General features: G+C 36.1%; 1 long non-coding RNA gene across 1 annotated transcript in view; it reads left to right on the top strand.

Moving 5' to 3' along the window:
* Window positions 1–11,716: 11,716 nt before the first annotated feature.
* The window catches only part of LOC144324121 (uncharacterized), a 218,840-nt gene continuing 202,720 nt past the window's right edge, over window positions 11,717–27,836 (top strand). Inside the window, exon 1 of the long non-coding RNA XR_013389530.1 lies at window positions 11,717–11,994. This is a non-coding gene — a long non-coding RNA (uncharacterized LOC144324121). The remainder of the gene's footprint in view (window positions 11,995–27,836) is intronic.

The following is a 27,836-nucleotide window of genomic DNA, read 5'->3' as shown; positions in this document are numbered from 1 at the left end:
CCTTCATTTCTATTAAACACTTCTCTTCTGCATCCCTGCCATTTACACCTGTTGACCCTATCCGGATGCATATTGCTCTTATTCCTTTAGCCCTTTTCCTTCCAGTGCCTCCATCTTCTCTTTTCCTCTCTAGATCCTTATTCCTCAAACTTCTGTATGTTTTCTTTCCTTTCATATTAGCTTCCTAGAACAGGAACTCTACTGGGGAATGAAGCGCATATCTTCCCATGATGTACACAACTCTGGAAGGATTCCGCTTCTTCCTTAGCCTGAACGTCATTGTTGCCTGGGTCAGCTTGAGCGCCATGGGCCATAATTGAAGTAATATGGGCAGTAACCCCTAAAGTCAAAATATGTCCTCTGAAATATGTGTTTTCCCCTCTTATCTTCTACATATTTTTTTTCTTTTTGTCTTTACAGATATGACTAATTGGGCTAAATATGTTCTTCCATGTCATATACTTGGCTTGAAATATTGTTTTTGCACCTGTGTGTGTTGTTTTTCTCTCCCATATTTAAAGCAGTTAAATATGGGATCCCTGGGTGGCGCAGTGGTTTGGCGCCTGCCTTTGGCCCAGGGTGTGATCCTGGAGACCTGGGATCGAATCCCACATCGGGCTCCCGGTGCATGGAGCCTGCTTCTCCCTCTGCCTGTGTCTCTGCCTCTCTCTCTCTCTCTCTGTGACTATCATAAATAAATAAAAACTTAAAAAAAATTTAAAGCAGTTAAATAAAAAATACCCTGTTGCTTATCTCTGGCAGCCCTATGTATCAGCTATTTCCTCTCTACTTAGGGAAAAGAGTCCTGACAGATGTCTCATATGTGTCCAGGAGAGCGCACCTGCCCACGTCATGAATAATGCCTTGCCATCGTATGACACCTTGGACTTAGTCTAAATGCTTTTACTTGTATTTTTCATTTTTACCACTTCCTTATGTAGTTCAAACTTAGGACATTTCTGGTGCCTTTTTAGTCATTCACTTTTGTCTTTTCTAGCTGTCATTCCATTTCTGAATAGCATTCATATAGTTTTTATCACTATAATTCTGCATAATCAAACCAGCAATTCTGAGATTTTTTTTTATTTTAAACTATATTTCTTTCAAAACATACTCCATTACCCCACCTCTATAACTTCCATTTAATCTTTGGGAGTTGAATTACTGCCAACATGTCTTACAGAGTTATTCCCAGTAATTTTATAATCATAGCTCTCCTAATGTGATCACTAGGCAAACACTCTCTGACTCCTTTCCTTTCATTCTTCTCTTGACAAGGCATCATCATCCTCTGGATAATTACTGAGTTTCTTTTTCTTCTGTCTTTCCTTCAGAGACTGCTTCTCTTCACCTCTCCCCAACCCTAAGCCTGACATTTCTCTCATACAACATTTGGGAATCAACAGCTCTTACTCTGATATTGAGAAGTCTTTTGTAAAAAAATTATTTATTTGAAGGGGGCAGGAGAGACAGAGGGAGAGGGTGAGAGAATCTCAAGCAGACTCCACGCTGAGCATGGAGCCCCACATGGGGCTCAGTCTCACACCCTGAGATCAGGACCTGGGCCAAATCAAGAGTCAGATGTGTTTAACCAACTGTGCCACCCAGGTGCTCCTCATATTGGGAAGTCTTTTGAATATTCCTCCTCCTCTTTCCTTTCCTGTGCCTTTCATTTCTCCCTTTCTCAGATACTAATTATTCACTCTCTGTGATACCTAAAATTCTACGACGGCCCTCAGAATCCCTACCAGCTGCTGTATTTGCCGTACACAATCTTCTCTTCAGTGGAGAAGGTAGGCCTGTGGCTGTGATGGGCTAGCACCACTCCATGCTATGGTTAGGTGATACTGCAAAGGGAATTTTGTAGATGTAATTAAGTCCTAATCAAAAGGAAGATTAGCCGGGTGTGCATGACTGTCAGATAAACTGGTCAGAGGAACAGGAAGCACCACCAGATAATGTCCAACTGTCCTTGAAGAGAGTGTAGGAGAGGACCATACGGCAGGAAACTTTGCACCGTCTTTAGAAGACAAGAGTAAACCCCAGCCAATAGTCAACAAGAAACTTGGATCTCAGTCCTATAAATGCCAGGAATTGAATTCTGCATTCTGAATGACTACATGAGCTGGTCTGGTTCCCACCTTGATTTCAATCCTCATAGACCCTGAGAAGAAAACCCAGCTATGTCATGACCAGATCTCTGACCTACAGAATAAAATAAGTTAGAGTTTGTTACACAAAAATAGAAATAAAACCCCAAAAGTATGTCCTTTTTCTCTTCTCCCTTTGCTGCCTCTTTTTCCTTTATGACTATAATTCCTGCTTAACCTAACTGCAATTTCTTGGAGATAAAATGCCTTGAATCTAATAATCTTCAACTTTTCCTTTGGGCCTATGAGTGTTCCTCCACTGTGATCCTCACTGTGACTTTATGCAGTCTTTCTACACCTCCAGGAATGTGCGTATGTTTCAAGCTCCAAAGTAACAGACTTAGTCTGTTTCACTTATTTGCTTTCTCTCATCAGCAACATTCCTTTGCCATACTTCTCATTAGTAATCAGAGTGGCATTCAAGAGCAAGCCCGTTGTGATGAAATACTTTGTGATGCTCTAGTGAAATTGATTGATTCATTTATTTACTCATTCGTTTATTTTTTCATTCAACAGTTAGAATATCAACCTAAAATGCCAGATAATCTCCCGGGCACTGTTATAAAAATAAAAAAGACCTACATTTTGGTTCTAAGCAAGTCATGTTATAGTAGAAAAAGGGTGGTTGTGAGAATCATATAAAATATTAAATGGGATGTTTAAATTATGCACATTTAAAAATATTAATACTTAGAATAAGATAGTTACATACACATAAGGAACAAACACTTTAGGCATTTATGGAACAAATAGAAAATCAGTTTAAGAGAAAAATGGGGGAAGAATATGAATTCAACATGTTTTATTCCTGAAAATATCAATTGGTGTTTTGTCTTTCTTTGAAGCAGTTCTTCACTGTCATGTTTTAAGCAACTGTTAACCATAGAGCAGTGTATCAAGTATTCATGAATGATTATAAGGGGGGGGGCAGGATGAAGGGGCACTACTTTGCCCTTTAAAAGCATATACTCTATTCTGCATAGTGACTACATTGCCTGTCCTCATGACTGATTCTATAGAGTGTCTCACCTTGTCCACATAGACAGATATTTTTGTGGGTGAAAGTCCAGGCACAGACTGTAAGCAGAGAATTGGTATGGTAGTGGTACATCATTATGTCATTTTGTCAACAAGTACAATTTGACCTGCAGCATCCGGTATAGGCAAAGGGTATGTAAATTATCATAGCCCAAGGATATGCAGTAAAGCATGAAGTTAGCAGAATGGATATCAGTGAATTGGGGTAAGAAACATTGGAGCCTGAGCAGAAAACAAATATATTTCATATGACGAGTATGAATTTTCCATGGAAATGAGAAAAGAGAATTCCTAAGAGAACTTATTTTCCTTGTCTATTTATTTCTGCCCTGTAGGAAGATGATAATGGGAAATATTTTAATAACATTGTAGGCTTAACAAAGGCAGTGCTATTTTTGAATGATAATATTTTTTTCTAGAGTCATAAAGATAACCAATATCTCACTTTCAGAATATGTGCATTATCTTGAAATCGGTGTGGCCATGATGTTTAAGTGCCTGAGCGCTGGGTATGCAATGAGAAGGCAGTATATCAATGTTCAGATATTGGTGCCCTGTAGTATAAACTGGCTCGTCTCATATCTGTGAGAACATATGAAATCGCTAGACAAGAAAAGGTCATTGTGTGCAGCACATGTATCCTAGGTAACAGTTTTTATCTGAATCTTCATTCCTTAATTATTCCGTGTTAGAATTGCTAATTCCTTATTGCCCTTCTAACCTATGTTACCAACAAAAGTTGGCACAGTTTCATTTAGGCAATTCTAAAAATCTAAAAATACATCTCAAATATTGCTATAATAAAAAACCAAGATGAATGTTTTAAAAGTCCTAATTTATGAATCATTTTATATTTTATTTTTTAAGTTTTTATTTATTTATTCATTTTTTAAGTTTTTACTTATTTATTCATGAGAGAGAGAGAGAGAGAGAGAGAGAGGCAGGCAGAGACACAGGCAGAGGGAGAAGCAGGCTCCATGCAGGGATCCCGATGTGGGACTCAATCCCGGGACTCCAGGGTCCCACCCTGAGCCAAAGGCAGGCACTAAAAGGCTGAGCCACCCAGGGATCCCCTTATGAATTATTTTAAATGACCAAGTTTCAGTATGAAAAAAAATTTTTTACAGCCTGCTGAAAGTGGATGTAATTAGGATCTGCTCCATTAAAAGTTGCAAATAGACTGAAAATCTTCATAGAGATGTAATCAGGATGGGATTCAAAAAGCCCCAACCCTGTTGCAATAGTTGCAATCCAAAACAGAACATTAAATGGAATAATTTCATAGATAAAAGCTAATGGTTGAATTGGGAAGGAGTCTCCTTATCAATTTTGATTTATACAGAATCAATTTTTAACATGCACTTCATTTTATTTTGTTTGGTATTGAAAGAGACCTTAGATTTTGTTGTTCACAACACCAAAATATCCTCATATGTAGTTGTATGTATGCCCATACATGTCCACATATGCAATTACGTACACACGTATAAATCCCTGCTTATATATGCTGAGGAAATTTCATTCTTCTCCCTATTCAAGTACTGACTATAATTGGTTGCCAAATGTGTTTGTCTAGGCCAAAACTTCTGCTGAATATCTAGACTTGTCCCTCTTGCATCTTAATAGACAGCAAGGCATCCCACAGGTATCTGAAAACACAAGTCCTAAAACAAACTCAAGGCATCTTCAAGTCTACCTGTCTTCCAGCGTGCCTTATTGAATGAATGCTATCATCAACAACTATGCTTCTCATCACAGAAATTCAGGAGTGTCTTAGAAACACTCATAATCAAAATCTGCATGCCTATCAATCACCAGATTCCCACAATTTTCCCTCTGAATTCTCAAGTATGTCCTCTCTTTCTCATCTTTACTTTGAATTCCTTAATCTCAAGCTCTTTGCATGTTTAAACAGACTATTTTTCTGGATTCCTCATAAACCTTCCTCCTTTTAGGCCAAGTTTCATTCAAATACCCTTCATATGGCGTGCTCTTATTAAAAGCAAATCTTAAAAGTCAAAATAATTATATCTACTCTTCAGTATCTACACAAGAAAATTTTGCCTCATTAAGAGGACATACATAATGCTTGCTTCATAATTTCTCTTTAATATTCCATATTCAACTTCAGCTCCTAGTATTCTCTCTTGCAGAACTTGTTAAGAAAAAATGACTAAGGAACCACAGCCAACAGACAACAACAAAATCTTGAAAGGACAAATTAGAAACCACTAACAAAAGGTAGTTATAAAACAGAATAAACAACTGAATTAAATGAAAATGCAATAAATATTCCAATTATGACTGGATTACATGTCCTCTATAAGACATGTTACATATAAAGATGGAGAATGATTCCAAGGAAAGAATGGAAAAAAGGTATGTGAGACCACCACCAAAAGATTTTGCATACCATGGCCATATTGATATATGTCGATATTAACATGTAAAATTAGATGAAGTATATCTTAAGACAGAGTATTTCTAAAGGTAAAATGGGACATTTCCTGATAAAAGGGAAAATTAGGATGACATAGTAATCTTAAATATGCATACAACTAAAGAAGTGAGCTTTAAAATACATGAAGTGAAAACAGACAAAGCTAAAGAGAAAAGGACCATGGCTTTTAAAGCCATTCTATCAATAATGATTAAACAATTTGACCAAGAATACGATGGAAGAGGCAAATAACATTGTCAACTAATGTGACAAAGTTGACATTTGTAGACAACTTCAAAAAGAATAGGAGTATAACATTTTTTTAAGTGTCCATGGACTATTTTCCAAGACAGATCATATACTTGGTCATAAGTCTCAATGTGTTTCAAATTGAAATCTTAACAGTATGTTCTCTGATCATAATATAATTCAGTAGATATCAATTATAATAACTATAAAATAACCAAATATTTAAAAATTAAGACACTTCTAAAAAAAAACACAAATAAGCCTCAAGGGAAATTTAAAATATTTAAAACTCACTAATAAGGTAACTGATAGATCCAAATTTGGGAGGATGCTTCTAAACAAGTGAACGGGGGGAAATTTAAAGATTTAAATGCCTATATGAATAAAGAAGAAAGAAATAAGTCCATGATCTAAGTTCCCACCTTAAGAAGTGTTTTAGTCTGCTTGGGCTGCCATAACAAAATACAATAGACATTTTTGGGATAAAGGAAAGAAAAATGATGAATAAGAAGTTGAGAAAATATTTTAACTCTTAGCTACAGCAACATATTTTGTCTTCATATTTAAATAATCTTGTCAATTGATGGCATCCATAGTTCAGCATATAGGAAAAATCAAATCCTATTCATAATATATTCTTTTTCCCAGGTTAATCACTGATGACATGTTTGTAAATTATTGTGTATTGTACTTTAATAGAAAATTCAACATTTTCCCATTCTAATAATGCTGCTTAATATAAGGAATCAAGAGCCACTCATTTTTTATTTACCATTTTATTATTAATAGGTATAGACCACCTTTCCTGAGCACTATGTAATCAGTCTCTATATTATCCGAGGCCAAGAGAATGGATATTTTTGAAAACAGTATCAAAGAAAGACTAAACTTGAATTTTCTTGGAGAGGAACTTAAAAGTATTCTTAACAGTTATCACATGAGAAATGTTCCAAAAGATTGTTCCTTGGGCAGATATTTGTCAGCTAAATTAACATTGTCTATTGTACAATAATGAAACCAACCCCCCCAAAACTATATTTGTTGGAGACAATCTATAGGGAATCTCCAAAAGAAGTTGCTCCAATCCAATTAGCTGCCAGACCACAAGCCATGGTCATGCCAGATGGACCATCAGAAGGAGGCCCCTCCTCTAACCCCTTAAAAACAAGATCAACGATTGTCTCACGATCCTTTCTATGGTTTTGTTTTTTAACCTATACTTTTAAAAGATACTCCTATCATTCAGTCGTGGTATTCCCCACATCTTTATTCTTGACAGTCACCAAATAGTCTACCAATACCTCAGATACTGGTAAAGTTGAATAATAGTTATCCAAATTAAAATTACAAAGCCACTGGTTATTCAAGAAAGATCTTTTTTTTTAAAGGATTTTTATTTATTTATTCATGACAGCATGACAGACATACAGAGAGAGGCAGAAACATAGGCAAAGGGAGAAGCAGGCTCCCTGCATGGAGCCTGATGAGGGACTCAATCCCAAAACCCTGGGATCATGACCTGTCCAAAGGTAGACACTCAACCACTGAGCCACCCAGGTGCTCCTTAAGGAAGATCTTAGCATATATCTGTGTTTCAGTCACCAAATGTTTGGTTTACCAAATGTATTAGCTCCTCAATGTCTAGAATCTTAAATTCTGCTTTGTGACTACCATTAAACAATATATTTCAAAAATGTGATCATTCAACAGTAAGAACAAGAAAGTCCAGCAAGTATAGAAATCAAGACTATTAATATTTGACATACTATCATGAAATATGGAGATTCAGTGAAGATCTGGAATGATCTTGTCCTCTTAAAAAAATGTACCATCCTCCATCTTAGGCTAAAGCATAACCAGAAGTAGGATTAGAATTAAGAAATGCAATCAAAACTACATCTTTCAAAAATGTATTATGATTTGCAAAAAAGATAAATTGTACTAAGCCATAATGTGCAACACAAAGTATCTAAGCATTTGCACCTATATGTATGGAGCTGGAGTGTATTAGGCTAAGAGAAACAAGTCAGTCCTGAGAAAGACAAGTACCATTTTCACTCATGTGGAATTTAAGCAACAAAACAGATGGCCATGGCAGAGGGGATATAAAAAAAGAGAGGTAAGCTTAAGTTACTTTTAAAACTGATTGTCAAAGCCATTCTATTACAGGAAGATCAGAGCAATACTACTCTCCACATTAGTGTTTTATGTTTCAAAGTTTGCAGGTTTTAAAGAGAAGTTAACTGTTGAGAAACTTGCATAGTTAACATATCTTGACCAATCCCTTCCCAATAGTATTCTTACTGATTTCAACCTAAAATCAGCCTGATACTTCAAGTAGCCTTAATATCTCTTCCCTTTTAGATGCTACTGAGGCCCTGTGAAGATAATATTCTTTTGTAGAGCAAATTTATTGAACTCAGCTTCACATGGCCAACATGTTTTCTTGGTGGCATTTGCCTGGTAAATCTAATATTAAGTAATTTTAGAACAGATATAATAACAGTAGTAGAAAGCCAGGCTTTTTCTTGCCTAAAGATGAGATAAATGCATAACCTACTGAGGTAAATGTATAACCTCATCGTATATATGTATATATACATATTTTTTTTAAGATTTTATTTATTTATTCATGAGAGAGAGACACACACACAGGCAGAGACATAGGCAGAGGGAGAAGCAGGCTCCATGCAGGAAGCCTGATGTGGGACTCGATCCTGGATCCCAGGATCACCCCCTGAGCCGAGGCAGATGGTCAACCACCGAGTCACCCAGGCATCCCTAACTTAATCATATCTTAATTAATACTCTGATCCTCATACTAAATTGAAGAATTGGGAGGATTAAACCCCAAATATTGAAGTGACGTTTACCTGTCTCCCTTACTGTCACACCAATGAACGATCATTCATTTTGTTTGAAAAAATTCACTGACCCTGAAAGTCCTTAAAAATATGTAAATGTAAGCATTCACAGAAGTTTTCCCAGACTTCTTAAAGTAGCTATGAGAACTCCAACTATAGTAATGGAATATCGTAGTATAGATTATAAATGGACTCTAATGTTGTTAAGCCTTTAAGATGGACCTACGGGGTGCCTGCGTGGCTCAGTCAGTTGAGTGTCTGCCTAAGACTCAGGTCATGATCCCTTTGTCCAGGAATTGGCCCTGGGTCAGGCTTCCTGCTGGGTAGAGAGTCTGCTTCTCCCTTTGCCCCTACCCCTACTCATGCTCTCTCTCTCTTTCTCAAATAAATAAAATCTTTTTTAAAAAATGGACTTACCCGATTTGGGTTCCAAAGATGTACCATTAGAAACACAAAGAGGTCTTTGAATTTTCACAGCAGGTTATAGTCATTATTAAGTTAATTTGTGTGACACTCCAGTGAGAGAATTTACTGCTACCTTTCTTGGACAAATGAGGACTGTGAGACATAATGAAGGCCAAGTTTCATTTCTAATCTATTGTACATATTTTTTGAAGTTTTTTTATTCATTTATTTGAGAGAGAGAATGAGCAGAGGAAAGGAAGAGAGAGGGAAGGAGGACTCCCCACTGAGCAGTGAGCCCTACATGGCGCTTGTTCCTGAGGAACCTGAGATGATGACCTAAGCTGAAGGCAGACGCTTAATTTGACTGAGCCACTAAGGTGCCCCTCTATTGTACAAATTAAACATTTTTTTTCTATCCCTCATCCCAGCCATCTTAAGAATAAGCATAGACTCTTGCAGTATTGTTATTTGTTCCAAACCATTAATGTTTAAACACAGAAGGGAAGTTCACAATATCTAAAACATCAGTCTATCAGTGAGAATGGTCCCATTAATGGGATTTTAATACGTTTTATTTGTAGAGATCAATACAAACCCTAGTTTTCCAGTTCAGCATAAAATACCATATAAACAAACTGCTCAATACACATAATGGCTCCTGTAGTGGCAAAACAGTTCATCATCCAAGAAAAGAAAAGGTCCCTCCACTAAGCTACCCCCAACAATTGCCAGTTAGGCTTTATAAAATAATAGTTTCTGATTATAAGCTCATATAATAAAATACCTATCCCTGATTTTCTTTTTTTTTTTTCCATTCTTGTAACAAAATAGCAATCAGAGAAATTGGGTTGGCACAGAGCAGGACTTGATTTTGCTCTGATAAATTGTATTTACCAGCATCAAAATAAAATATTTTGTGCATTTTACACACATTATTTCATGTGCTACTTATAACGATCCTGATAAAACCCAGAGCAGATACTATTCTACCTATATACAAACAGAGAAACTGAGACAAAGTGCTTCTGCTACTTTACTGAAACAAGCAAGTAATAGTTGCGGTAAGAATTCATGCCTTTGACCCTAGGTAGTGTGTCTCCAACACACAATTGCATCTCATGTCCAGAACATTCTTTCCAAAGTTCAGTGGCCACAATTCTTAGTAAAACTTGTCTTGGTAAAAATAAGCCTGTGATCACAAAATATGAATAGAATATATTAGTTTAAAAGCAAAACTTTCCAAAGACTATTGTCATGCTAAAGATATCTCTTACATATTAATGTCAAAAGTTTTAGGTCACTATACTACCTTTTAGATCTACTAAATGCCACTTTAAGGTTTTGTTTTTTTTTTTTCTAAAGATATAACTTTGATGCTATGAAGATGTTTTTTCTTCTGGATTTTAGATTTCCAGAAAGGTGATATAATTCCTTTTAAAACATTCACATGATTTTATATTCTAAGCTAAACTTCTGTGTTTCAATTTTAGCAAAATGGGTCATCCTTATTATACCTGAGGCAAGATACTATCACTTCATCACACCCTTTAAAACACATTTTAGTTACACTATCATAAACTCTTAGTAATATGAGAGTTCATGGTCTCACATCTCTAATGTACATCTGAACCAGCTCTTCTTCATCAGACAACATGATTTTGAGTAATGAATGGGGTCCACTCTTCAAAGGCACTCATTTTGACAGACTTTTCATAACTAGGGTATAAAACAACTAAGAGCATTCATTTAGTAACTGATGTACTTGAATTATTAAATATACCTCTTACCTGAAGTCTCCTGGCATGTGTTCCACATTTAAATAGGGCTACAGAATTAAGTTTAGGTATAATAAAATAGAGTTTAGCAAGTAAATATATGACTAAAATATTTTTAGCTGTAAGAGGGAAAAGAAAATATTCTAATAAACAAGATAATAGCTGGCTTTTTACCTTAGCTAGAAGGTTAATAAATAAAAGCTCATAAGAACAACTAGCAAAGAATGCATTACCCATTGAAGCAAACCTCAGAAGATAATGATAGTAAAAATAGCATTTATCAGATGTGTTCATCATTGTTCTTAGCATTTTACATAAACTCTCTCTTTTAATCCTCACACAGACCCCATGAGGTAGTCAGTCTTACTATCTTATTTTATAGTGAGAAAATGCAATGAAGTTTGTTTTAGTTTGTTAGGGCTCCTGTAACTAAGTGCCATAGATTGCATGGATCAAACAAAAGAAATATATTATTTCACAGTTCTGAAGGTTAGAAGTCTAAGGTCAAGTTGCATCAGGGTTGGTTCTCTCTGAAGGGTCTGAAGGAAGGCTCTGTTCTAGGCCAGTCTCCTTAGCTTGTAGACGGCCATCTTCCCTGGATGTGTCTCTGTGGGTCTATATTTCCCCTTTTTAATAAGAACAACAGTCACGTCGGGTTAGGACTCACTCTAATAATCTGGGTGTTTGGTTACCCCTATAAAGATCTCACCTCCAAAATGTTATGTCGTAATATACTGGGGATTATGACTTTAACATGTGAATTTTGAAAGGACACAATTCAACCCCTGACCCAGTTCCTCTGTAGTTTATTTTTTTTTCCTCTGTAGTTTAATTCAATAAATATTGAGACTCTACTATGTGCTAGAAAGTATACACAGTATTTGGGAGAGAAAGAAATAATTCCATTTTATCTGGTAAGAGATAGGGATGTGTTATCTGAACCCTTCTGTCCTCTTCAAGATGAGGTCAAGACTGACCTAGCTGTCTGGATTCTGACAAGGTACCAGAATAGTAAAAAAGCTCTGTGGAACCAGAAGTATAGAAAAGAGTTCCAACCAGGAAATATGCGCGAGGTAAGTAAAAAACTAAAGAAAATAGGAGTCCAATGCCTAGAAAGGCAATCACCAAGGTACAGGTAGGACCCTTTGAGACCCCAGTGAATGAGGCAGAGGTCAGATAAATCGAGTTTTGATCAAATAGAACTGAAGGGTCTCTGTAAATTGGCTTAGAATTTAATCAGTTGGCAATAGTAACAAAAGTTGAATGATGACATAATTTATCCTCCAAACAGAGGCATGTTTTGTAATAAAAGAGGGTGCTATAAAGAGGTCAGTGGGAAATACAGGCATAAATAGATACTGTTTTAGGTAACCAAGGAAGAGTGGTCACCTTAGACCACAGGAATGTTATGATTGGGAGGGTGAGCCCAGTTTTGAGATCTGAATAGCTTTAGAAAAAAGAAAACATAAAATATAATTTAACTTTATGAGCATAGTACATCCTACATATGTACAAAGAGAGGAGAGAGGAGGGAATGACAAATAGTGAACAGGACCACAGAAGAAGCAACATTTGAGTTAGGGTTTGATTGATAGATTACAATTATATCTATGAATAAAGATAAGGAAAGACTTTCAAGAAAGAGGAACTAACATGTGAAATATTATGGGGGCAGCAAACATTAGTTTTAGGATCTTGCTTTTATTTAACAAATATTACTTAAGTACTTATCCCATGAAAGATTTTGGTCAAGACCTAGGAATAAGTTATTAACAATATGGTGTTAGTGCTGACGTTTTTTTTTTGGGGGGGGGGGGGTGGGCGAGGGGAGAAAAAGATAGCCAGTTTGGAAAAAAAAATGTTTCATTTTTATTAATATTCAAAGGAAGATGTCACTGGTTCCTTTATTGTTATCTTTTAAAATATACTGTATTCATCTTCCATAATCATAAATGCTTAGTAATATTAGAGGAACATATACTGGGACACCTGGGTGACTCAGCAGTTGAGTGTCTGCCTTTGGCTCAGGGCGTGATCCCAGGGTCCTGGGATCGAGTCCCACGTCGGGCTCCCTGCGTGGAGCCTCCTTCTCCCTCTGCCTATGTCTCTGCCTCTCTCTCTCTCTCATGAATAAATAAATAAATCTTAAAAAAAAAAAGGAACATATACTAACACATCTTTAATATATGTCTAAATCAGTCTCTTCCACCAGACAAAATGATTTTCAATAATAAAGGATTATATAATTCCAGGTACATGTATGTGATGCCTAGAAAATAAAGAATAAGTATACATAAAGTGTGAGCAGCTTGGGCTGGCATTTTAAATGGGGTGGTCATGGTATTTGTCTAACTTTAGATGGCCTTCCTTCTCCACACTGTAGCTATTTTGGTCTTTTCATCATAGCGACCTGGTAATTTTAGAACATGAAGAAATAAGAACAAATTAAATGATTTCCAGTGCCACGCTTTGCCCACAAATTGCAAAACACAGCAATATTTAGGTTTTCCTAGTCTGCCTTATGTGTTCTGCCTAGAAGGTGTGATTTCAATTGTGCACATGGCCCTCTCAGCAGAACTGGTATTCCTCATTCATGTTTGGTAGCAGAAGACAGATTTTGTTTGTTCGTTTATCGGTAGCCGAAAACAATTTTTCTGCAGGAAAATTCCCAGGTGACTCATTTAGAAGATGGAAGGCATGCTTTGGCCTTTGATTAAAAATATTTAGAGGCACAATTTATAGACTCATATCAGAATCAAGCCAGTAGCCTGAACCCATGGCAAAAAACTCTATTAGATTAGTTCACCTGAGATCATTTATTTTTTTCCTTCCCTCCTTCCCTTCTTTTGTTTCTCTTTCCTCTTAAGCTCCTCCCACCCTTTTTGCTGTCTCCTGTTTAGTTAGTATTTTGGGGAGATCAGCATATAATAGCAAATCTAAGGAGAGCATTTGTAAAGTATTCATTCTACCTTGAGACAAATGTAGTGATTTTTGAACTATTTTGTGGACTTTTAATTCTACTTTAGATAAAGGCCCAGTGACATTAAATGGAAAAAGGACAGTAGTTGTTCTACCCTTCTCTGTTCTTTTAAAAGGAAAGGTGGTAGCTGAGGTGGTCAGTCTTCGTGTGGGGGTTCTCTGCAGGATCTCTATGGGTGGTCGCAGGGATTTCCGATGCCAATGTATTTCTGAGGAAGGGACAGCCAGAAGACCCGGCAGGACTCAACTCCTGAAGGGTCATGGATGGCAGGTGGAAAGCTTGCATGCTGGAAAAGATGGGAAAACAAGGAAAAGTTTAAATCTCCAAGGAAACAATAACAGATTTTTATTGTATTTTATTGTTTTAAGATTTACTTATTTATTTGGGAGAGAGAGAATGGGCATGAGAGTAGGGGGAGCCACAGAGGGAAAGGGAGAGAAATCTTCAAGCAGAGTCCCCACAGAGCACAGAGCCCACTCTGGGTTCAATGTTGGGCTCAATCCCAGGACCCTGAGATCATGACATGAGCTGCAGTCAAGAGTCCAACACTTAACCGACTGAGCCACCCAGGCAACTCACATTTTGATTTTAGAAAAATTCTCTTTGGTAAGAATATAAAGAATGCATTAGAGGGATAATTGTCTATTTAAGGGAAAAAAAAAAAAACAACTTTGAGTAGTGGAAAAGAATGACCTATCCTAAGACAAGGGTGGTGAAGAGAGAGAGAAAGTGGTAGATTTGGAATTTGGAACTATGCTTTCTTCCACTTTCTGCCACATCTTACAGAATGTCTGGCAATCAATGTCCTTCAAGAAGTGCAATAGAATTTCTAGAATTTGGGTAAGAATTCTGGGGAAAACTGGTAGTGAAAGGTTTTAAATATGGCCCTCTTTAAGCTCTTCTTACCAAAGAATAAGATTTGGGTTTTATCATTCATTTACCAAGTTATATGGGCTTTTCCCATAAATAACCATTTGCTTACATGCACACGAGCAATTATCTTTTTTGCTCTTTAAGTCAATCATAAAGGTAATTGGACAATTCAAGCAAGAATTAAGAGCAAAAACATAAGGTGAGACTTAGATCTATGTAGTTTGTCTCTATGTGTTCATCCCCTATCATTGATGTGACCCTGCCAAAATTTATCTATATATGCCTGATTCACAAGTGTTTTTAGAGGGATCTTTCAGCTCTGCCAATTAGATCATAAGTTTTGGTTTCGGGGACCAGGCAAATAGACTGTGTCCTGACCAGTGTGCTTCTTTCCTTTATTTTTCCTCCCTTTCCTTTTCTTTAAGGTTTGAATGAAAGGAAACACCACTTTAATTTTGTTATTGACTGTCTGAATAGACTTTCATGCTTGTCCAGTTCCTGTTTAACTACACAGGAAAGCTTCTTTCAGTACTATCTCTACAATCACAGCAATGGTAACGCAACCATTGCACACTGTTTTATGTTTTCATTGTTTTTTCTGCACCTAAATAATGTGTCAAGAGTTCTAATACTTCATGAGCAGTATTCTGTAAATTATAGTAATATACTGTACTTCTTTGACCTTTTCAATATTGTGTGATTTGGTTGGCTGGCCTCCCTATTTATAGCTCTGCTGACTAGAGGGGCAGGATGAATATCCTGCCGCTAATGAAAATATCATACATTGAGAGAGTCAAATGATGATACTGTCTTGGGCTAGATGACCATATTTCACGAGATATACAGCATTAGGCATTGTAATTCTGATAAATCATTCTACTGACAAAAGGTATAATGAGATTAGAAAATAGCCAAAAACTAATTCATTTACTGACGAGGTTTGTACCCCATCTAAGAAGTGTGAACTTTTAACAAAATCTCATTAGAATCCCAAGTTTAAAGTCACATTCTTTTTCATTCTCTGTCAATACTTAAGGTGGTACATTTGGTATTTACATTAGTAAGTATGGTTAAGAATGATGATGGAGAATTTTCTTTTATGGCCTTAACAAAAACATTGATCAGATTACACTTACCCAGGCTTTCTTCTGGAATTTTCAGCTTGGTTTTGCCTTTTGAGAATAAGGAATGCATTCTTCGGGTTTTACATTAAATGGTTTTAATGATAGAGATAATGTAGTAGAAAACACCCTGAGAGAATTGTTCATATCATTGTCTTTTCGGCTACATATGTATGCTGACTCATGCTATGTTGCCTGCCTGAAGAATACTTAATGGCATTTCTAATTCTCACAGGCTATTCATGAAACAAATCATATCATTGTTATTCAACTTCTTTCAGACTATGCTTTTACCTTTCAGGAAAGGGAAGGAATATATAAGCCATTTTTATCCCAATAGAGAGGACCTCTTCTGTGTGTCAATTTGTGTAGCTACTCTGCCATTATTTAAAAGTACCTTTTGCCCTGAGAACACTGGAAGAGAAGATGGGCTCTTGCAGTCCTCCCTACTTTGTCGTGATCCATCAATACGTGCAGGAGCAGGCCTAATTAATATAGTGACCTGGTTCATTTCACAGGCATCTGAACTCTGCCCCAAGACATCAATGCATCATCTATAGACCAAACTTTGAGAAACATGGCCCTGCACACCTCACTCTGTTCTCAATAGCTTTTTTTTTTCTTTTTTGCATTGTAAATGAAGAGCTTTCACTTTCAAGGAGACCAGCAACCTCCCTTCTGAGAAGCAGCAGAGATCTGCTCTGCTGTACAAGTTCATTTTCAATTAGTGTCTTGGATTTACTCATTTGAAAAGCTTATGGGAAGCCATTATGTATTAAAGGATTTTAGACAGGTTAGGTATGATTTATAACATAAGGTGGAATTAGACAGGTTTAGTTTGATTAAATAGCACATCTGTTGGGGTCGTGGTAGAAAGATTTATGAAGTAAAATCGAGTCAAAGAAAAATGAAAAAGCTATGCGTAGCCTGAAAGAGGATAAACGGAACCTATGTGATTGGAGATACTTAATCATATCTGTGACTGGGTCTATCTGAATTCCTAGTAGATGCTCAGGTATTTTTGTAATGTGATCTCATTTCATCCTGGCAGTGATGATCCAGGATAAATTTGCTATTCTCATTGACGGCAGAGGGAACTGAGGTTTGGAGATGTCAAATGATTGACTCAAGGACAAACAGTCAGACTGAGACAGAGTCATGAAGTACATGCAGGTGGTGGTTTTCTTCCTGCCTTTAAACTGCGTGTTCTTTCTATGTCTCCATCATGTTCTACAATTTGGGAGTCCATTTTTCTTAGACTGCTCACACGAGGCAGTGTTGTGGGCCACACCTGAAAGGCTAAAAGTATTCCAGTCTGCCCATGTACAGAGAAACCAGTGGGAATTCCTGCTTAGAGCATAGGGTGTCCCCAGACGTGTGAAGGACTCATAGGGTCAACAGTCAAGATATCTCTCTTCTGTATGTAATATTCAGGTGCCTCTCTCTTTAATCACACATAGACACACATTGTTCATATGTATTATTTATCCCTTGGCTTGCTCCAGAAAGGATTTCAGTTGGCTTTCCCACTGAAACGCTATCTGATAAGGGTTTGCTTAATTATCCCTCTTAGAAATAATAATACTTCCTTGTGGATTCAGAAGAATTTTGATCTTTACTAGTTAACTGATTGAAAAAAAAATAACAGCACTGACTTGCAAAAACTGTGAGAAAGAAGAGATTGATGTTTTTAGTCAGCAAAGCATTCCTAACAATACATAGGAAGCTTATCACCTTGTCTGTCCTTAAGATTGGTCTCACACAATTAACGGTTGTAGTGAATTTTCATTTATCATCAAATGCAGGCCCCAGATCAGAGGACAACTGGACTAATCCAAATTAACTAATCCTTTTATCTCTACTGAACATGGTACTCTTTTGTTGGATATGAAAGGAAACTCAAAACCACTTGAAGAGAATTTACTGAATATCCATATGATACCCAGACAAGATGCTCATGCTCAAGAAGGTCTTGTGAAATCAACTTTAGATATCCAGGTTAAAAACATGTTTTAAAGAAAATGTATACTATAATTACCTATTTGCTTCAAGTATACAGCTTCTAAAAATGAGAAAGAAATAGAGCCTTATTGTGCTTTGTTTCTCCAATGCCATTGATTCCTGCACACACTTAAGAGATTATTCAAATTTTTTGGTTGTTCAGGAATTTCACAGAATTAAATACCATTCAAGGTAAATAGGCTATTAACAGAGGATTATAAAGTTGATTTAGTGTCATATGAGGTAATTCCACTTCGCTGTAACAATATTTGACCTGTATATTAGGTTGAATCAAGTTACAGTAAATAGCATAGCATAATACAGCAAAATCATTTCCTGTATTATGTTTACATCAATAACAGAACAATTGTTTTTCATATGATCATTTGTAAAATTTTAGCATCACATGTTGGTGCTATTTTAACTCCACATGGGGGAAGTGGTTACAAAGAATGTATGGTTCCTGTCCTTAAGTATAAATTCATTTGGAGAGAAAAAAGGTAACAGGACCAAGAGAATATTTATCACCTACAGGCAAAGTCCTGGTGGGCTGGGCAGTCTGTCTAAACACTGTTATGCCCACTGTGTATTTTATATGCCTAAAGCCTTGAAGAAAACCCATGGGATGAGTTCCCAGGACTTTCTGCTGGGTGTTTCTACTGGAGAAGATGCATTACCTCTAGGTGATGAGCCCCAAATACTGAATTATTCAGTAGAACCTCAGACTTCAGTGGTAAGCCCTTGACCTATCTGTTGGCTTTCTTGATTATGGCCTCTGGGTAGTAAAGAAAACCATTTTACACATGTGACTGCTGCTAGAGCTTGGTGAAGAAGATTGCACATAGTATTAGTTTTTGTTTTGTTTTAACTGAATTGGTCCCCTTAATGGTATCCATTAACTCTGTTAGAGGTAAGAATCTGTCAGCAGTTTTATAGTAACCAACTCCTGTCAGGACCTATAACTTCACCACAGAAAAAGGTCTCTCTGGGCTGGAATTTGACATGCAAAAATCTCAGTCTGAAGGGAAAGAGAAAGAGGAGAGAGGGGGGAAAAATACATTCAGGAGCTTAAAGTGAACTCTTTATGTGCTAGATGATTCCAGCCACACACTTCTCCAAAGCCACCTGAGATAACTTTATGGTCCTAACCTTTATTTTAAATTAGGGAATTCATAAGAGAGGAACTCAATTTTCTGGCAGATATATTTGATATGCAAGAAATAACTCTTGTGAATAAGTAGTTTAAGAAGTGGAATTTCAACTCTTTTATCAGTTTTATTATTTTATCAAAAATTCTTCTACCTCAGGGTAAACAGTTGCCAAGTTTATAGATCAATCAGCAATATTTATGTGTTAAATAGTTTAATGCATGCCTAAGTATCTAGGTATTCCTCTTTAAGAAGTTTACATCTAGAGTGGTAACATAAATCACAAAATACAGAGAAAAATACCCCAAAGTTGGTAATAGAAGTTATTTCTTCTCCAAGTTATGGCTTTGTTGTTTCCTCTTGAGATTTCAAAATTCTACCTATTTGCTCCCGCAATTTCTTCACAAACTACTCTCCTCACTTTCCTGATTCCAGGGCCTCAAATGTTGGCAAGTCTTAGAAAAGAAAAATAGGGCCATTTTAAATAAATAAGGTTATTAATAAGAACAAGTCCCTGAAAGAACGGCCAAAACAACATTCTCCATAAATGGCTTATATTTATGTTTGTGTTATTATTCTTTTTTTAAAGATTTTTATTTATTTATTCATGAGAGAGAAAGAGAAGCAGAGATAAAGGCAGAGGGAGAAGCAGGCTCCCTGTGAGGAGCCTGATGTAGGACTCCATCCCAGGACCCTGGGATCTCAACCTGAGCCAAAGGCAGATGCTTAATCAGCTGAGCCACCCAAGGCACCTGAGAGGGAGTGTTTTGTTAATCAATAATGAAATCAAAAGAATTGGCCAGAAGTGCCCCTGTCATTCGGGACTTATATAGTCGTAATTATGGTGTATCTACCTGAAGACTTAGTCTCCTATTTCCTGTGCCTGTGCTGGACAGAACAAGAGAAACATTAGAAGCTCCTTTCTCAAAGGACAGTCTAGAATTTGCTCCATTACTCTAATCTGCGTTCTGAGAACCTAAGATAAGGCACAGAACATTCACACCGTCACCAAACACAACTTTGCTGTCTCTATACTGGCATGTCCCTTTGGTGCTTAACACTTCCTATCCTCAGCAGGACTGGAGCTGTACCATAGACCCCTAACTGGAATCTCGCCAAGCTCTTGCCCACATCCTTTCCCACCCGCTTTTTCCTGCTCTGACTGGGCTTTTTCCTCCAAATACTGGAGAAATACTCAAGCATCGCCACCTCTCTCAAGTTCAGTATTACCATGAAGCTGATAATTGCCTTGATTCCTTTGTAAAATAGGACCTCATGAGTATTGGCTCCAATGAAATAAGCTGTAGTTTACCATGCCTATTTAGACATTGAAAATGGAATGGTTTTCATTGCACATGACAACTGATCCTTTACCCGGGTTGGTTATTTTAGCCCAGATCCCAGCTTCTTCTTCCCTAATAGACTGGAACCAATCTTAGAATTTTATTTACTGTTGGGCAGAGACAGATCACTGTTTTGAGGAATTTGAAGCTTATAAAATGTGGGAGGGGGGCTTCTTTTAGAATAAGAATACACATTTTTTTAAACTATAAAATTTGGCTTAGGAGCCCAAACAAGTGAGAAGATTGACCTAAAGCTTAAGTTGCATTACCTTTATGGTAAATATGCTTGTGCCTCTGAAAATTAACAGGGTAATTAGTGACACTCATATATTTCTATACTGGAATAATGTCATGAACAAAAAATATAGTTTATTCAGCCAAAATAATATTTTTAAGTTTTTACTTTGAAATAATTGGACTTACAGAAAATTTACAAAAAATAGTATAGCTTGTTTTTATATACGCTTCACCTAGCTTCCTCTAATTTTAATATTTTATATAGGATGGTATTATTATAAAAAAATAAGTTAACATTGGTTCAACACTACTAACTAAACTATCAATTTATTTCATTCTCACTTGTTTCCCCACTAATGTCTTTTTTTCTGTTCCTGGAGCCAATCCAGGATGATATAGTACAATTCCTTATGATGTCTTCTTAGTTTGTTCCAGTCTATGATTATTCCATGGTCTTTCCTTATCCTTTATGACCTTAAAACTTTTGAAGAGTATTAGGCAATTATTTTGTAGAACATCTTTTGATTTGGGTTTTTCTGATATTTTCTAATGATCAGTTTGAGGATTTGCATTTTTAGCAAGAATATCACATAAGTGATATCCCTCTCTTCTCAGTGCATCATATCAAGAGGTACATGATGTTGATTTGTCTTATTACTGGTGGTGTTAATACTGACACTTTGGTTAAGATGAATTTCTCCATGATAAAGTTAGTAACTTTTTCCTTCAAAATTATTGAATAGCTGCAAATACTCCATTTCTCTTTAAACTTTTCCCACTAAATTTAGCTCCATTTGTGGATTATTTTATTAAAACTGCTTTATAGTTATAATGGTAGTTTGCTGTTTTCCTCATTCCTTCTGCATTTATTAATTAGAATCCTCCTATAAGACGGCAGTGATACTAAAGACAAGATACACCATTTATCTGCTCAATTATTTACTTATTACACTATGGACTCATGGATATTTATTTTATTCTGTGGGTAATAATCTAGTGTTATCATTATTCCATTGCTGAGATTATTCTAGCTTTGGCTATTGAGAACTCTTTTAGTCTGGCCTCTCTGTTACAAACAATTTTGAAATAATTATCTTTTGTATTTTTTCAAACACCTTGAAGAGGATACTTCACAATCAAATTTCTTAAACTTTATGTTCCCTGCTACTCAATGATGGCTACTCCTACATCTAGGCCCTCAAACCTGTGCCAATCCTTCTAGCTCTTCCTGCACTAGTGTGCTTCCTGTAGTCCTCCTCTGTACTTGACTCTCCTTACAAAAGCCTGAGAATAGTCCCTCCTGTGAATTCTGGAAGATGTGAAGAATGAGGAGACTGGCTGGCCAAGCATTTTCTTTAGCTGCCAGACAAAGGGGAAAGTATGATTAATTTTTACCCAGCCCATATGCACATACCAGACCTATGACTAAGTCCTAAACAAACTCAATTATCTTTATCTCACACCATTTACCTTATTGTGTATTTTAGAAATGAAGAAACTGAGTTTAAGTGACTACTCAAAGCAACAATGCTAATAAGTGCTCTCCATGATGACGTGTCTCACAGAGTTGGACCAAGACTACTTTTAGCTATGTGAGTTGTAGAGGATGACTGGCTTGAAAAGACAGGAATTAGGGGAGGGGATTTATCAATGGGCTACAGGATGGAAGCTTCATAAAAATAAACAAGGAATGGTCATAAAGAGATTTCCCTAGTGTCTCAAGTTTCAGTGTCATCAAACTTGTTCTTTCAATAAGAGGTTTTGTGAGGACATATTTTTGGGCATAGAAGCACAAACTGAATAAGGAGATTTTTAAAAGATAAGAAAACAGACTCTTAAAACTATCTTTACGTGAGAGGGAAAATTTCATGTACTTCTAAGCAGAACTGAAAGTTTGATAGATTTTGGTTCAGATCACTTTTACTGTTCTGTTAGAAAGGGAATCTGGACTTGTGGGCTGAGGATACCTAAAGCTTCTTGCAACAGTGATGGAAGTTAAGCCCTCAATTTTTGAGATCCCCTCCAAATTTTATGAAATGATGGATCACTTCATAATTCGTTTCTTTCAAAAGCTATGATTACAATTGTCCTCTCCTTAATTACTTTAGATAATCATGATTTATTTGGATATGTTGTCAACATACAGTGATTTATGCTTATTTATCATAATGGTTTGTGAGGCGAGCATATAATCCATATTTTATAGGATAAAATATTCACATGTTCCTTTCAACGCCTATCCTATGTGTGTGGTTGTTAAGAATGGATGGTATTGACACTTATTTCTGTAGGCTATCAATGTGGGAAGATTGAAAATGCTGAATTTCCTTGAGAGGACTGTCAAAGTTCAGAGACAATATTACAAAAATGAAGAATAGTGATAAGCAATCATGCTGTGTTATATAAAATTCACAGGAGAAAAGTTTGAGGCACAACATATCACATCATAAGGTATACACAGACGATGCCTATGTGTGTGGGAAGTCTGTTATAGATTCCAAAATGGGGGGGGGGGGAGAGATAACCTCTGTCCTTCTTGGATACCTAAAATTGTTGCTTCTCCATTGAATTATATCACTTTCCAAAGTCTAGAGCCAGATTTCAGAAGAGTGTGATGTAAGCAGAATTAAGTCTGTGAGGGATTTATGTAAGAAAAGGATTTAAAATCCATCTTAAGGAACAAGATAAAGACTTGGACATTTTGAAATGATTGTATGGAAGTCAAGAGCAAGTAAGGTTTTCAGGCAGATGAAATGACTTAAGTGAAAATCTGGGGCATTATAAAAGGAATAGAGGGCAGTATTGTAATGTAAAGTAAGTTTGAGAAAGTAGGATATAATTAGATGAACTTGGAATTTGCATTTTATTCCATAAACAGAAAAAAGTCAATGAGTTTTTCTATTTGTTTTTGAGAGAGAGAGAGATGATTGCACTTTGTGTTTGGAATTTCCTTGATTTACTTATTTTTGGAACATCATAGCTCTAATGATTTGGTTGTTGTTTGATTAGTAGAAGGACATGGTCAGAAGTATACTGTAAAAAATGTGAATCTGACTCTAAGATGGCTTGGAGAGGGAAGATATTACAAACAGAAAGAACAGGTAGGAAGTTAGTCTACATACATGTTAATAAATATTTGATTTGAAATGGGAGCCGAAATGTAATGGGCAAAGTGGATGACAGAAGTATCACTAAGTTAAAATCAGCAGGGATGATCTTAAAAAAAATTCTAAACTAGTAATTTTTTATATTAATAGGAAAAATGGAATCTATGAAGACTGAAGACTTTTATGTAGTTTTCACAGATCATTTAAAATATATATTTAAGAAATATATTTCATAAATGGTTAAAACTTGCTCATTAAGAGGGTACTAAAATAGACTTGTATATACAGTCTATATTGATATTTTTCTGAATCTCTAATATGTGATACTTACTATGTATATTCATTTGCCATTTTAGCATGTAGATACCATGTTTTACTGAAACATTAGTAAATCACTGAACTTAATTTAATTTTCATATTTGCTTAGCATGTAGGTACAATTATAAGATAATTCAGGATAGCAGAGAAACAATTTTTTTACTTTTATTTTCACTGTGGCATCTAGAATAGTTGGTTAAGCTATAGCAGGTGAATTTATATGTGCTTGTTTTTTAATTGACAGATTGAATCAAAGATTGGGTTAACATGGAAAAGCAAGAAACTTTCACTATAATTGGTGTAGCAGCTGCAAATATACTGGGTATTTTTCTTTGAAATTGTCTAAAACTTTATGGACATTAATGTTGGTAAAAATGCAGCTTTATTTCAAAAGAAATCTTTATTCTCTCTCTTTAAAGGTAGAGATTGTAACCTGCATTAATTTTTTTTGATGAAATATAATTGACATGTTAGACACAACACATAATGATTTGATATTTGTATATGCTGTGAAATGATCACCACAATAAGTCTAATTAACATCCCTCACTACACAAAATCATTAATTTTTCTGGTGAGAGAAACTTCTAAGATTTACTCTCTGATTCTCTTTTTTTGAAAGTAAGTTTATGAGAGAAACTTGAAGTATTATATTTCCATTTTTGAGTCTAATCAAGTGATGTCTCATGGCAGGTCAAATAGAAGGCTAACATTTTGAAACTTCTTAGAATAAAGTGAGTTTTCTAAGATTTCTGCAGAAGAATGTTAGATAATAAGATCAAACCTCTTAACATTAAGAAGCTAAAACAATATAACACCATATGAACGCAAGTATATTGCTAGTAAACTCTATTGATTATATATACCTACATTCTTTAAATACACACAGACACATACACACCTTCCTATCTCCTCATGGCTCCAGAGATGCAAAATAACATAGGTGGTACATTTTAGTCAGGAGAGCTTTTTTAACCATAGCTGTGTGATAAACCTCCTTGGGTACACAGTAATGGTCTCAAAATCATTTCTTCATAGAAGGTGCATATATATCCCATTCTTAAAAGAATAAAATCAATTTTATATTTTTCCCTCTTTTCCCTCAGTTGCATTCATTTAATAGTACCAGCACAAGCATCTGCCCTCAAAATTATTTTGCAATTAGCCATCATCATTCTGACTTCCAAAACATTGTTAGGGAGTGTTCTTGCTTCTGTTTATATATTAAGTAGACTGATGTGTATCCCTGACTTGTCTCACCATCTTGATGCTCTATTCAGATCCCTCCACTTTCGACCTTGGCTCCTGTTGCTGTTTCTACCTTTAGAGTACTTTGAACTGCTTTTCCTTCTGCTCACTGAAGTACTGCCCTGTGGCAACCTCACAGACATGATGGAATGGCGTATGTTATGTCCAAGTGATGCTAAACAATTTAATTGTTGAGAAGAGAAAATGTGTGTGGTTACGTATTCAGAAAAAGATTCAAAAGTTAAAAACACCGGAGAATACCAAGTCCTATAGATTTCAATCAATAGGTCAAGAATATCCCAATTTTTGGTCATCTTTTCTACAAGACTATATTTTCCTTATTTTTCCTTCAAATTGAAATATTTAAAAAAATTTTGCATTCATCTTCAGCAACATTAGACATATCATATTTGAAGTCATAATTAAAAATTTTATTCCTACACAACTACTAAAATTATTTTCTCCACTTATAACTAATGTATGTTTCATTCCTTGGTAAATACTGTTATGATTAATGAGCAGCTAAACTATTAAAGCTTTAGCCAGAGAATTTTAGCAAGATTAAACTTATGGTGGTATGTAGGATTTTTGGAGGTAGGATAATAGAAGATTAAGGTAAATACAGAATCATGAGTCAATATAGACCTGTATTAGAGTCTTCTCTGAGTGAATAAAGAGAAGAAAATAATAGATGTAATAGGAAATTAATAGGTTTTACTGATAACTTGAAGTGGTTGGCAAGTTTAAAAGGTTAAAAGCGCGTTAAATTTTGAGTCTTAGTACCTGAAAAAATGGTAGTACAATCAATAAAAATGGGAGTGACTGGAGGAGTACTATTTTGTGAGAATGGATGATTAGTTTAGTTTGGGAGTTACTAAAATAAGGATCTGATAGAACGGACTAGAGCTCCTAGAAAATGTTGATCTAAGTGTCAGTTGCTTAGTGATGATAGTTGTAACCATGGGAGTAGCTGAGGTCCCTGAGGGGGAGAGTTTGTTGAAAGAAAACAGCAGATGACCAAAGAGGAAACCTTGACCAGAGGTCTATATTTATTGCGCAGAAGGAAGAACAAAAGGCAACAATGGCAACAGAGAAGCAATGATCAATCATGGAAAGGAAGCGTCAATATAGTGTGTGGATGTGTGCACTGAGGAAGAATATCACCTAAAAATGGGGCAGTGGCCAAAAATTGAACACCTATTCTGTAAACATTTGAGAATGTGCAAAATGCTTTTGAACAAATTGAGCATCAGGTGGGAAGGAAAGCGATCTGGTCAGACTGTGAAGATTTGATCAAATACAGAATGTAGGAAAGTTGGTACTTTAAAATGATAAAGCAAATGGCCTGATAAACAGGGACCTTGGTTTAGATATAGAAGAATAGATGAGTGGAACAGGAGAGCTTGGCTGCAGGTGCGAGGGACATAGAGTAATGGGAATGTGATCAGGGTGGGACAGTATCTTGGTAGGAATAGGATATGGATTCAGTAACTACTTTCAGTCCACAAGAAAGATTACCATTTGGTCAGAGGAACAAGGCTGAATTCCAGTTCTTAAAATTGAGAAATAAGACCAAAATTATTAGCAAGTTTGACTTGATACTGATACTTAGGATCCTGAGCTAGGACTGCCCCCGCCTCCCAACTCGCCCCCACCCGAAGAGATTTCCCCAGAAGTTGGAATGGGATTTAGAAAATAGGTAAGAATCACGTGACTTTACATAGGGAAGAGGATTCTGCAAAAGCCCAATCTTAAGATTCATTTTTTTATTTTATCCTCACAATAGCTTCAGGGCATATAGTTATTGTCAGAACCAGAAATAGAAACTGCATTTCAAAATTCTCTTTGCAGTGCTCACATGAGCATAGTGAGGCTAGGGACAACGAAGGAGACCATTCATTAATGATGGAAATTCCTATTGATGATTTCAGGGAGAGTAGATTCATGAGATTACTCAATACACTAATGGCTAATTAATAAGCCCTTCCAAAATGTTCTTGAAGCTTATGTAAAAAGGTATTTTGCTTTTGTTTCTGATAATTCTAGTGCTGCTGATTTAATGCTTCAGATAGCCCTGATAGAATCATTTCCAGAAGAAACACTAACTATAAGAGGTCCTCCCCTTCTAGGTACGAGGTGAACTTGATTGGCCAGTCCATGGCATTTTCCTGTGAGGTAGAAAGTAATTGCCCTGTCACGATGTTCCATTACTACTGTTAGTGCGTGTTTTATTAATCAAATGCCTACAAGATAAACTACCGAAAGCTACACTATATTTTACTGGACTTTGTTTAGTGAAAGTTTTTTTTTCCTTTCAGAAAGTGTTGACCTCCCAACCAGAGCTGTGCCTTAGTGTTTTGTTTCCTGTTTGCCTTGAGTTAATGACAGAAAAGGGGAGAAATAGGCTGCCCCTAATTCTTATGTAAGGAGGGATGATACATTAGCACATGTTACATGTTTGGCCATTCTCTGTAACACACTATGTAATGAGAAGGTCCTAATGTGCTCCAAGATCCAGCTTGTCCTTGGTGAACCCAGA

Source organism: Canis aureus, chromosome 11, assembly GCF_053574225.1.
Source record: "Canis aureus isolate CA01 chromosome 11, VMU_Caureus_v.1.0, whole genome shotgun sequence".
NCBI lineage: Eukaryota > Metazoa > Chordata > Mammalia > Carnivora > Canidae > Canis > Canis aureus.
Note: the sequence above shows the minus strand (reverse complement) of the source record. Positions and strands in the feature narration are given on the sequence as shown.